Raw genomic sequence first — 12,430 nt, 5'->3', positions numbered from 1 at the left:
AAGAGGTGAAGGGTTCGTTTCCAGCTGAATTTACAGTGTGATGAACTAATGCTCCTTAGCTGAGAGGGTACAGTACAGTCATCCTCTAGCTTTCATTGTCTAAGAGCACACAATCACACTTGGAAGGAGAAAATGTACATTATATGCCATCATGGATTGCTATATATACATATTTATAAATTTATATTCATTGGATATTTTTATTCAGTTCCACAAATTTTAGGAAAAGCTTCAGAAAGTCCTACAGATTTCAGAAACAAGTAGTATTATATCAAATTGAGGCTATGTGCTTTCTGGAAAATGCTTCAGATTTTTTAAGCAGATTGTTAAGCTCTTCAGCTTTGTCTCATAATCCTTCATTCCAAACTCAAGCGCAGTTCCAGAAGTCAATTTCTGTGATATCAAAGCCCTTATTCTGCCTGAGTTATTCAACTGGAAGCCAGCTCTCCACCACAACCCTGGCTGACACCAGAGAGAGATAGGCAGCATCATCAACAACTCACTAAGACAAGTTAAGATGAAGGCAGGGGATTGATTGGATGGAAAAAGACAGACCAGGAGAAGGTGGCTGGAGAGACCATCCAGGAAAGGGTAGGGGCAGAGGTGTGCAACAGTTTGGCCCTCAGGATGAGAGGATCCAATCAGACTGAGGGGAGAGCAATTCCAGAAGCAGAAGGAAAGGACTATTTTCAATGGAGAGGCAGGGTTAAAGGCAACCTAGACAATAATGTACTTTGGGGCTAGAACCAGATAGCAGGAAGGATGGAAGGACAGAAACGAGCAGCCACCCTCTCCCCAGAAAGTTGTTTGTAGCTGTAGCTGTAGGAGATAGCCACCAGATAGAAACTGTGGCCTTTCATGAGGAACACAGCCAATACCCACACATGGCCAGGCAGTGAGGGAGCATAGGTATAAACACCACAAATTCTCTTGCTGATTCTCTTCACTGGCCAGGTGCAACAGAGGAGAGGGGAGGAGCTGAACTGATGCACTGGGCCAGAGCCTCACAGAGCACAGAGCAGGGTGGGCAAGTGTGGATGGTGAACATGTAGGGGCAAACCAACAATCTCCAGCACAGCCAGGACCACAACTGCTTGCAGACACTGGCACAGAAGTCATGCTTTGGATCACCATGTCTGAATTTGAGGCACTTAACTTGCTTCTAAGATGGGGAAGAGGGAAAAGGTTCTTAAATATATTCATTTATATTCTTTTCTTTCAGTTTGGCCCAGATACTGGGGCTTTTTGGAATTCTCAGACAGGAGTTGTCTCTGCATGCATGCAAATCTCAAAAACAAGCCTCCTCTAATGCTTGCACTTGGTCCTCAGGGTACCTTTCAGTAGATCAGATCAGCATTTAATGCTTTCAGTGCCATTCAGAAACCTGAAGAAATTTACACAGCCCAGGAAGCCAGAACTAACACCTCCACTTGCAAGCATATTGGTCACACGAATTACAAAGAAGTTTCATTAAAAGAAAATTAAGCCTGGTGCGGTGGCTGACACCTGTAATCCCAGCACTTTGGGAGGCTGAGGTTGGCGGGTCACCTGAGGTCAGTGGTTCGAGACCAGCCTGACCAACATGGAGAAACCCCATCTCTACTAAAAATACAAAAATTAGCCAGGCATGGTCTGGGCATGGTGGCGCATGCCTGTAATCCTAGTTACTTGGGAGGCTGAGGCAGGAGAATCACTTGAACCCAGGAGGTGGAGGTTGTGGTGAGCCAAGATCGCGCCATTGCACTCCAGCCTGGTCAACAAGAGCAAAACCTCTGTCTCAAAAAAAAAGAAAGAAGGAAGGAAGGAAGGAGGGAAGGAGGGAGGGAGAGAAGGAAAGAAAGAAGGAAAGAAAGAAAGTGAAAGAAAGAAAGAAAGAAAGTTAGTTAACTACCATTAAAAGAAATTTCTGTTCAGAGTTTCAAGTTGCCCAGGGAAGGCTCCCTCACCAGCGTAGACCCCACTCCCAGCTGCTCTGGTGCAGGGCTGCTGACTCCACCAGGCGTCACTGGCTTGGACCGTGTTTCCACCTTGCCACTCTCTCCTCCTCACTACTAAACATGGAAACAACCACTGCTGGCCAAGACCAAGTCCATTGCTGTTTCCCTGGTCACTGAGCAGCTCCCTGCACTCCCAGACCTTCATCCTTTTAAAGCTCCCTCAGATAGTAATGTTTGTTTGCTTTCTTGATTTCTTCCTTGTTTGCTTGCTTAATTATGTTGCTTTAGCCTCTAAGCTGTGGCAGATGGTCAAACCACAGTTAGTCATTGAAGCCATTGCTTCCCTAGCACAATCAGCAAGACCCCAGCATGAAGTCCAAGCATCTCTACTCTCTTCTGCCTAGAAGTAAATTTCCTCTCCATCAGGCACTCTCCGAAGATTGTAAAGACGCTCTCACTCTCTCTCTCTCTCTCTCTCTCTGTGTGTTTTGTTATTTCATAGCTGGTGCTAACCATCCATTTTAACCTTTCTCTTCACTAGTTTTACCCACTGGGGTTCCTTAGCAAACTCAAGTTTTGTGGATGTTTTGCAAAGACAAGATGGTGTTGAAAGAATGAAAAGGTGATAGCAATCACGTATCTGTGTTTTTTGCCCACAGTTTATCGAGATGCCACACCACTTGATAGGTTCTTAATCAGACTGACCCAGAGAATCTGAGATGATCTAAAAGCAGTTTCAGGAAGAGCAATACAAATCATCACCATTATAAGAAAAGCCAGTTTACTGAGACTAAGTATGTCCCGTACATCCAAGCGTGTGCCTTACATATTTATCCTTTAATCCCCACAGTAGCCCAACATATTACATAGTATTTTCTTCATTTTAGGAATTATCTTAGAGAATTTATGTAATACACCCCAGATTAACAAGTCATAAATTGTAAAGACAGGATTTGAATTCAGATCCTGGGCAGGCTAATCTTAGGACCCACAATGCCTACTATCCCATTATAAGGAAAATACACCTCCACAGTCCATGCTATAATATGGGACTAAATCAGTTGTTATGCAGAGGTACAGGAATACATTCCCTGAAAACAATCATAATGCCAAAGCATGAAATTCATAAAACATCTTAGTAAACAAGACACATGGGGCTGAATTCTCACCTCGTCACATCAGTGAATGCTTAGATGCATTTCTTAGACACAGGGTTTTTCTGGATTACTATTACATATAATTGACATACATATTTACTTTTCTAGCACTTCTGGAATGATTTAAAATACCAGACAATTACTCTTCCCATAGCTCTATTAATACATTTATTTTAAAAATTATTATTTCAGTGATTTATGTCTAAGGTTGGCAGACTCCTTTCCCTTAAGCACTATGTCCAATATTAAGCATGTCCAGCAGAGCTTGGGCCAACTACATGGGTCCTCCCTGATGTCATGATACATCTTTCTAGCTTTCCTTACACTACACTGCGACATGCACTTGTAGGAGAAGGATTTCTTTCCTTACTCATCACTAGGCTCATGGCTGAGGCACCTATAGCACAAGACAGATTAACAAGAAAAAAAAACCATATTTATTTAATAAATTGTTAAATTTAAAAAATTGTTGTTTTTTTTTTTTTTTTACACAGAGTCTTGCTCTGTTGCCCAGCCTAGAGTGCAGTGGCGCATCTCGGCTCACTGCAAACTCTGCCTCCTGGGGTCAAGCAATTCTCTGCCTCAGCCTGGGATTACAGGTGCCCGCCACCATGCCCAGTTAATTTTTGTATTTTTAGTAGTGACGGGGTTTCACCATCTTGGTCAGGCTGGTCTTGAATTCCTAATCTCATGATCCACCTGCTTCGGCCTCCCAAAGTGCTGGGATTACAGGCGTGAGCCACCATGCCCGGCTTTATTTAATAAGCTTTATGTAACATAGGAGCCTTCATAAGGAAATAAAGACCCAAAGAAACTGATACAACTGTGTGTTTTATGCTTTGGTTTGAAGAAGAGTGGATGGTTGTAGAGAAGTATATGATTAGACAAAGGAGGTATGATCTAATGGTAAAAACCTGGGAGGAATTTAGCAAGGCCTGTTAGTTCAGATTCCCCTCTGTGTCTTTAAGGATAAAGATGTTTCTTTCCTCTCGATTGAGGGAGGGTCCATCTGAAATGAGGCTTTATGAGCTGCTTCAAAGGAAAATAGCAAAGGGAAGGTGAGGTGCTTCTGCCGTTTTCTTAAATACCAAGGTACCATATTTGGGGGTAGCAGGATCTGGATTCCATTAACCAGCAGAGGCTTACTCTGAGGAGCCAACAAAAGCATTGGTATGGACCAGCAGTTCCCTCAGGAAGCCAGGCAATGGGCCAGCCGCCCTTCCCAGGCCAAGATGGGCTGAGTCCGAAGCTTACAAACTAAGTGTCCAGGCAGAGCAGGTGATATAACTGAGTGAGGTGGCTGGATGTGAAGCAGCTAGGAGGGCACACGCAAACTGTAGTGCTCCTGCCCTCCATCCGCTATGCCACCTCTTTGCCTAAGCAGATTATTACTACACGGAATGGTGGCCAGTGTTCCCAGCTCCTCTGATTTTCCCAGAGAACTCAGAAATCCAAACTTTTGTGTAAAGTCACTGAATTTCTAAACATAATTGGACAATTTTAAAGTGTTTTGAAATGATGTGAGTTAAGTTAGACATGCCCTTGACTATGGACCTGCAGATAGGACCTACAGATGCCTGTTTGCAACTCCCACTGTCAGCCCTGACGATGGCAGCAGCTGCTGCTTTCCTGTCACCATTGCTCTGTTACAGGGTCCCCTCCCCTTGGCTTTTCCTCTGCCTCTCTTCTGCTCTGCCTCACGTCATCCTAATTCCTTCAGCATGAACCCTTGCTCCCTCCCCCAAGGCTGTCCGCTTGTCAAATTTCCATTGTTATGATAATATAAAAAGACCTGACCCCCAAATCAAAGCAATTTATGAAAAATCAAAATGAGTAAAGCTTTAAAACCTTGCATTAAAAGGCACCTAGTAGACTCCTGTGTCCCTGTGGGTACTTAATAAGTATTAATATTTCAGTCTCATGCTTGAATTGAGTTTATTTCTTATTCCTATTGGATGGCACCTCATACATATGCTGTCTTTTCTCTTTAAGTTCTCGAAGTGAAGAGCCCTGTCAGCTTCCCCTGTTCAACCACTCCACTTTCTCCACACCCCCAGCTCCTCTCTGCAAATATAAAGATGTTAACATCTCAGAAGTCTCTCTTCTAAGCTGGCCCACAGCTGTGCCTGGGGCTTCCTCTGCCTTCTGGTGGTTCTGCCCCTCAGCCCTGCTGTGACCAGGAGCTATCTGAGAGAAGGTGCAACTCTTTATCCAGCAACTCAGTAATGCAACTCTCCACCCACACTACAGCATGTGCAGCCTTCATTTTTTGGGTCTATCACAGTTTCTGGCCATTTCACAGGACTAAGATATCAAAAATGGCATCCACCTTACAGCTAGAGACAGTAGGCAGTTGCCTATATAATCACCCAAGTAATACAATAAAACAAAAACTGAAAATGTCCCCATTGGTTCACTGTGACTGAAACCTCAGGCCAACCTCTTCATTCCACCACAGAGGTGCAGGAGTCTGTGTCCTGGGAAAAGTTTCTGCACACCAAAGGCCATACCAAGGGGCAACTACTGACGTCAGGCATGTCTCTGAAAGCAAGCTTGATTATGGGAGAAAGAAAAGACACGGGGCCCCTGAAGCAGATGTAAGGCTCCCCAGAGGGGACACAGCACCTCAGATGGGAGCAGGTGGTTATGCAGTATTTTGCCTGGAGCTCCGTCAGTATGTGTGCCCACCAAGGCAGGAGAGTAAGAATTGAGGGAAGTTAGTTCAACCACTGTGGAAGACAGTGTGGCGATTCCTCAAGATCTAGAACCAAAATACCACTTGATCCAGCAATCCCATTACTTGCTATATACCCAAAGGAATATAAGTCATTCTATTATAAAGATACATGCACATGTTTGTTTATTGTGGCACTATTCACAATAGCAAAGACATGGAACTAATCCAAATGCCCATCAATGACAGACTGGATAAAGAAAATATGGTACATATACACCATGAAACTCTATGCAACCATAAAAAGGAATAAGATCACGTCCTTTGCAGGGACATGGATGAAGCTAGAAGCCATCATCCTCAGCAAACTAACACAAGAAGAGAAAATCAAACACCAAACACCACATGTTCTCACTCATAAGCAGGAGTTGAACAATGAGAAAACGTGGATGCATGGAGGGGAACAACACACAGCAGAGCATGTGAGGGATGTGGGGACAAAGGGAGGAAGAACATCAGGACAAGTAGCTAATGCATGTGGGGCTTAAAACCTAGGTGACAGGTTGATAGGTGCAGCCAACCACCATGGTACATGTATACCTATGTAACAAACCTCCGTGTTCTGCACATGTATCCTGGAACTTAAAGTAAATTAAAAAAAAAAAAAAAAAGAATTTAGGAAAGTACTTTAACCTTCCTCCAGTCATGAAAACAAGATCAAAACCCTAATCCACCTTCCCCACCCTCTCAGCATTCACCATATTTATACAGACAACTCTGGGGACAGATAAAATCTGCTGGGGTCCTATACTGGTAATTCCTTAAACTGAGGACTTGGAGGCAAGCCCTTTCTCATGTAGGAATTTCACTTTCCTGGTCCAACAGAGATACAGCCCAGAGGGCAAACTCCCCAGTTGAGCATAATTCTTTGGGTGAAATGTTTAGAAGAGTACTGACAACACAGAGCAGCAGTTTCCATGCAAATGTGTGCCTGTGGGGAAAAATGCAATTGGCCCAATGATCTTGTACTGATGGTGCACCCCCTTCCCACTCCGCTGGGGTGTGGAAACACGACTTGAAGAGATCTATCTGTTTGTTCAGCTCTTCTCCCTCTGAGCATGCCAAACATAAGTGACTTCTGTTGTTTCAAAAGAGGTGCTCGCTCCATGCTGCTGCTCCGTGGCAAGGACTGCATGGAAATCAGAAGTTGTAGTCCCCTCCTTCCCAGTGAGGCTGTGAGAACAAAGGCTTGTGGTTCTTTTGTTTTGTTTTGGTTGGTTTGGTTTGGTTTGGTTTGGTTTTGGTTTTTCAGAAAGAAAGAAATATAAGGTAGGACATTCATGTTTTGTGAAACAAACAAACAAAAAAGGCTGATTAACAATGTGGGATTTACAAGGAAAAATTATAGTAATAATCTACTGAATTTGGTGAATTCCATGTGATCACAGTGCTTCAACCAACCCACCCCCCTCAACTTTGATGGCCGCAGACCACCTGAGACAGTGGTGGATGTAGTCGTGGGAAGAATTCAGGTCCAGGAGATTATTCTGGTCTCTGCCATTTAATTCATGAATTTAAGACGAATTGGGGCAAATTGAAATAAGGAGGATGGGGTTGAACTAGCTCAGGAGTCTTCAAACAGGTACATATGCCCCAGTGCATGAAGACTTTGCAAGGAGCACATGGGCAGAATCAATTGCCAAATCTTCCATTCCAGCATATTTCTTTCCTGAAATTAATCTGCCTAAGATTGTGCCACAAATACTTTTTCCCCAATATTCCTTTTCCTTCTTTGAAAAAAAAAAAAATCATATCCACCTCAGTCTTCACCCACCACAGTCTTATTGAGGTGCCATTTTCCTGGGGTACCAAAACCTCCAAGGCTTCCTCTTGAGGAAGAGACCTCGGAGAAAAAAGCAAGAGGGCTTCAGAAGGAAATATTGACATTGAAGAGAGGTGAAAAAGTCATGGCGACCCTCTATACCAACATCCCTTCCTTTCTTCTTCCTTCCCTGTCTCCCTTGTTCCCTTCTTTCATTTCTTAGAACTAGAATTCAGGCATGAGAAGTTTCCAAAGGGCCACATAGCAACTCATTTATTTGAGATTAAAAAATGAAATAAGATGTTTTTGTGACAGAAAGTGGGTCCAAATTGGCAGGAATGGCTTGGCAATAAGAACTAGCTTTGCCAATTAATTTATATAATAGACATTCTTCATGATTTTAATGAGATAAAGCTACAGCTCCAAAGTTTAGATGAAAATATACTTTAAGCGTGAATATATCTAAAGGATACATCATCTAATGTATACTTTACAAGTATTTAAATTTATAATAAAAAATATTTAGATGTCAACTCAGAAAGAGTCTTCAAAATTCTTTCATGGAATACATGAGAAGAGTCTGAAGTCACTAGTCTAGTTAATTCTTGTCAAGTCAAACTGCCTGTGAAATTCCTTGGTCACTTCTCTTTCTCCCTCTCCCTGCATCTAGCCCCATCTCCCACTCTCCTAACCTACCAAACATCTCCACCATCTTACAGAGGAGGGGGCTACAACAAACAGACTGAACATCTCAACTTTTTCAGAAAAAAATTATAAACTGGTTTTGCTCCCAGTTTCCTCAATGGATTAATTTAGTATTTCCTTCCCACATGTAAGAAATAACTATGTTATTCAAGATCAGAATAACAACCTTTCTTTTTAACTTACTGTTTGTAATGAATACCATTAATACAATTCTTTTTTTGCCCACAATCACCACTCCTGGGTGTGAAAATGAGAAGGGAAAAACACATAGGAATAGATATCAATATACAGACATCTACCTTTCTGTTTGCTTGAGTAATAGAAGGCTAGAGTGGTAAGTATCTCAATTTTTACCAGCAACCCTCAGAAAAGGAGATAAACTCCCCAGTGATTCTTGGTAGCTACACTACCCAGCTGGTTCTTGCTCTAGACAAAAGTGTTTTAATTTTATGCATGGTCACCTTTGGTAGTCTGGGAAAACCTATGGACCTCTTCTCAGAGTATGTAAAATAAATGAATAGGATTGCAAAGAGAGGTAATTATCTTGATATACGGTTATCAAAATATTTTTTAAAACATTCTAGTGCATAGTAATATATGTGCTTTTTCAGTAACATTAAATATCAAGTGGCAGTGGCAGGAGTAATAACTCACAATTTTAAAGTAGTGATTGGCATAAATGATATTTTGAAATATCTGCAACCACTGTAGTGTTATATGAATATATCTATAATTTGGTGGCAAATTCACAAATATTTCTGGTGTTACTGGGGCTTGTGGTTTGTACACATTATAAAAAGAGATGTTAAATTTCAGTGAGCATTCAATGAAAATAAACACAAGTTCTTTTCTCATCCAAGTTTATGGATACCCTGCTCAAGACAAATTATGATGGAGGCAATATATAGAAGGCCTGCTCCCCTTTCCTTTTGGCCCCTTTACTCTTCTGGCTGACCCTTCCTTCCTTCAGTTAGTATTACCTGTTGTGATGGCTCATGCGTAATAACCACCATTCCTTGACTGTCTACCATTTTGCATATATCACTTGTACACTTTACAACAACCCTCCAAAGCATTTTGTGAATGGAGCAATTAAAGCTCAGAGAGGTTAAATAACTTGTTCAGAGCAATAAAATAGAAGATTAGGGGGGTTAAACTCAGGTCTCTGTAGCATAAAACTTATTTCCATATCCAGTGCACTACACTGCCTTCTTCTAGTATAGAGAAATCTTGGAATTTTTTTCCTGAGACAGCCTGGCTCTGTCACCCAGGCTGGAGTCTAGTAGCATGACCATGACTCACTGTAGCCTTGACCTCCTGGGCTCAAGCAATTCTCCCACCTCACTCCTCCAATTAGCTGGGACCACAGACATGTGCCACCATACCTGGCAACTTTTTTTTTTTTTTTTTTTTTGGAGAGATGGGGGTCTCACTATGTTGCCCAGACTGGTCTTAAATTCCTGGGCTCAAGTGATCCTCCCATCCAGGCCTCACAAAATTCTGGAATTACAGGCATGAGCCACCTCATCTGGCAAAATCTTGGATTTCAGTAGAGAGTTTCTAAAAATCGAGTACTTCCAATAAATCAATTTCTAATGGAATTTCAGGGACCAACAGAGGTAGAGCCACTTGGAGATGAGGAGTCCACCCTTCCATCTTTCTATACAAGTGACTGTTCTCACCCACCACCCAACTTCTGCAGAGAGGGAAGAAGCTGGGCCAAACCACAGAAATATATCTGTCACCTTTGTGAGATCTGCATGAGTTATAGGACATATAAACAAACAGAACCCTTTTATATTTTGAAGGGCAAAAGGGAGACTGAGGAAGGACATTTATGGCCTGACTGCCATTCCAGGAAGGTTCTAGATGCATTCTGAAAATGTTTTAATTACTCCCAACATAGTAAAGAAACTATCTTGACTGGGCACAGCAGCTTATACCTGTCATCCTAGTACTTTGGGAGGCCCAGGTGGGTAGATCACCTGAGGTTAGGAGTTCCAGACCAGCCTGGCCAACATGGTGAAACTCCATCTCTACTAAAATACAAAAAAATTAGCCAGACATGGTGGCAGGCACCTGTAACCATGCTACTCAGGAGGCTGTGGCAGTAGAACTGCTAGAACCCTGGGGGTGGAGGCTGCAGTGAGCTAAGATTGCGCCACTGCACTCCAGCCTGGGTAACAGAGTAAGACTCTGTCTCAAAAAAAAAAGAAAAAAGAAACTATTATCCCTACTTTGTGGAGCAGGAACTGAATACAAAAAGAAGATGAAAGAAAATAAAATGTAAGGAATCTCCCTAACCCTAAAGCTTCACTATAGCTTTCTGTTGTTGAAAGTAAATTTCACAAATCCTAGAAGGAAGCAAACACTGGCTGAAGGAACAAGAGTATCAAAAATACTCTTTCACAATCTAAGTTTGCAAACAACTTGAAAGCAATGTCCTTGCACTAGACTGTAACCTTTTCAAAGTAAGAGCCCATGTCCTTGGAGTGTCTATACTCCACAGTGGAGAGTCACAGTGATTGTTGTGGTTTTGTTGTTGTTGTTGTTGTTAATACTTTAAGTTCTGGTGTACATGTGCAGAACATGCAGATTTGTTACATAGGTATACACGTGCCATGGTGGTTTGCTGTATCTATCTCCTTGTGATCTACATTAGGTATTTCTCCTAATGTTATCCCTCCCCAGCACAGTGATTGTTTAGTTGAACTAAGGCAGCACTGGCCCACGAACTTTCTTTTATTATTATTATTATTATTATTATTATTATTATTATTTTGCAACAGAATCTCACTCTATCACCCAGGCTGGAGTGCAGTGGCACAATATTGGCTCACTGCAACCTCCATCTCCCGGGTTCAAGTGATTCCCCTGCCTCGGCCTCCCAAGTAGCTGGGACTACAGGCACATGCAACCACACAGGCTAATTTTTGTACTTTTAGTAGAGACAGAGTTTTAGCATGTTAGCCAGGCTGGTCTTGAACTCCTAACCTCAGGTGATCCACCCACCTCAGCCTCTGAAAGTTCTGGGATTACAGGCATGAGCCACCACACCCAGCCCCATGAATTCTCTATGTAACTCTTCAGAGCATCCCAGGCATTTCTCTGCCAGTAGAGGACACTCAAAGTTTCTAGCAAGTTGCTTTCCAAAGCCATAAACTTTCTGTACAATGCTGTATTCGTTAATCACTGAAATAAGATCCATCTTTATCTTGTCCCTTTCTCCTCTCCTACCAAGTTTCTTGGCATTTTAAAGCAGAACTAGTAGGTATTGTACCCACCACAACCGCTGGATGACATCCTCCATCTGGCTTTTCACTAAGGCTTGTCATGGTCAAATATGTGGTATTCTATTGAGTGCATTAGAAACTTAAGATAGATGACAGTAGATTTACTCTAACATATTTTATACTGCAAACATTATTTGTAAAATTCTGAACTAGTCTTTAGCTAAATTTTCTCCAATCTTCCTTATCTAGTGTTAATTCTAAGAAGCCATTTTCAACAAATATTTATAAGCACATACAATGAGCTCTGTATTATTCTAAGTACAAGGAGTAGGGAAGAGATTAATGCACTCATCTAATTACAGTACAATGTGTTAAGTGCTAAGCAGCAGTATAAATGCAATTCCATGAATGAATGGAGAAGTTAAACATTTACATAGTACTTCATATTTTTAAAACTGCTTTCATACAAACCAGTGTTTTCCTCAAGGTCAATTTCCTTCCCTATGTGGTAGGTAGGAAAAATATTATCACCAAACATTATCAAGTTCAAGATTTACCCAAATTCTCACAGTGTATTAGTAAGAGAAGTAAAGCTAGAGTCCAAACTACAAAGATCTAGCCCAGGACTTGAATCTCTACTTTCACAACTCATTCCTTTTCCAGGCAGACTACCTTCCCATATAGCCAATGTCGTTCATTCAATAAATCTCTACATTAAGATATTCTGAAATCTCACAATCCCACTCATGAAGGAGACCCTTGAAGATCTACATCTCACTCCAAAGTTCCACATGCAGTTATTCCACCAGGTCAATGAGTGAAAATGGTACATAAAGTATGAATTCTATCCTTAGGGGTTCCATTTATCTATTGCTTTAGAACAAATTATTCTAAAACCCGAT

The sequence above is a fragment of the Saimiri boliviensis genome, chromosome 5, assembly GCF_048565385.1.
Source record: "Saimiri boliviensis isolate mSaiBol1 chromosome 5, mSaiBol1.pri, whole genome shotgun sequence".
Taxonomy (NCBI): domain Eukaryota; kingdom Metazoa; phylum Chordata; class Mammalia; order Primates; family Cebidae; genus Saimiri; species Saimiri boliviensis.
This window is presented reverse-complemented; position numbering follows the sequence as displayed.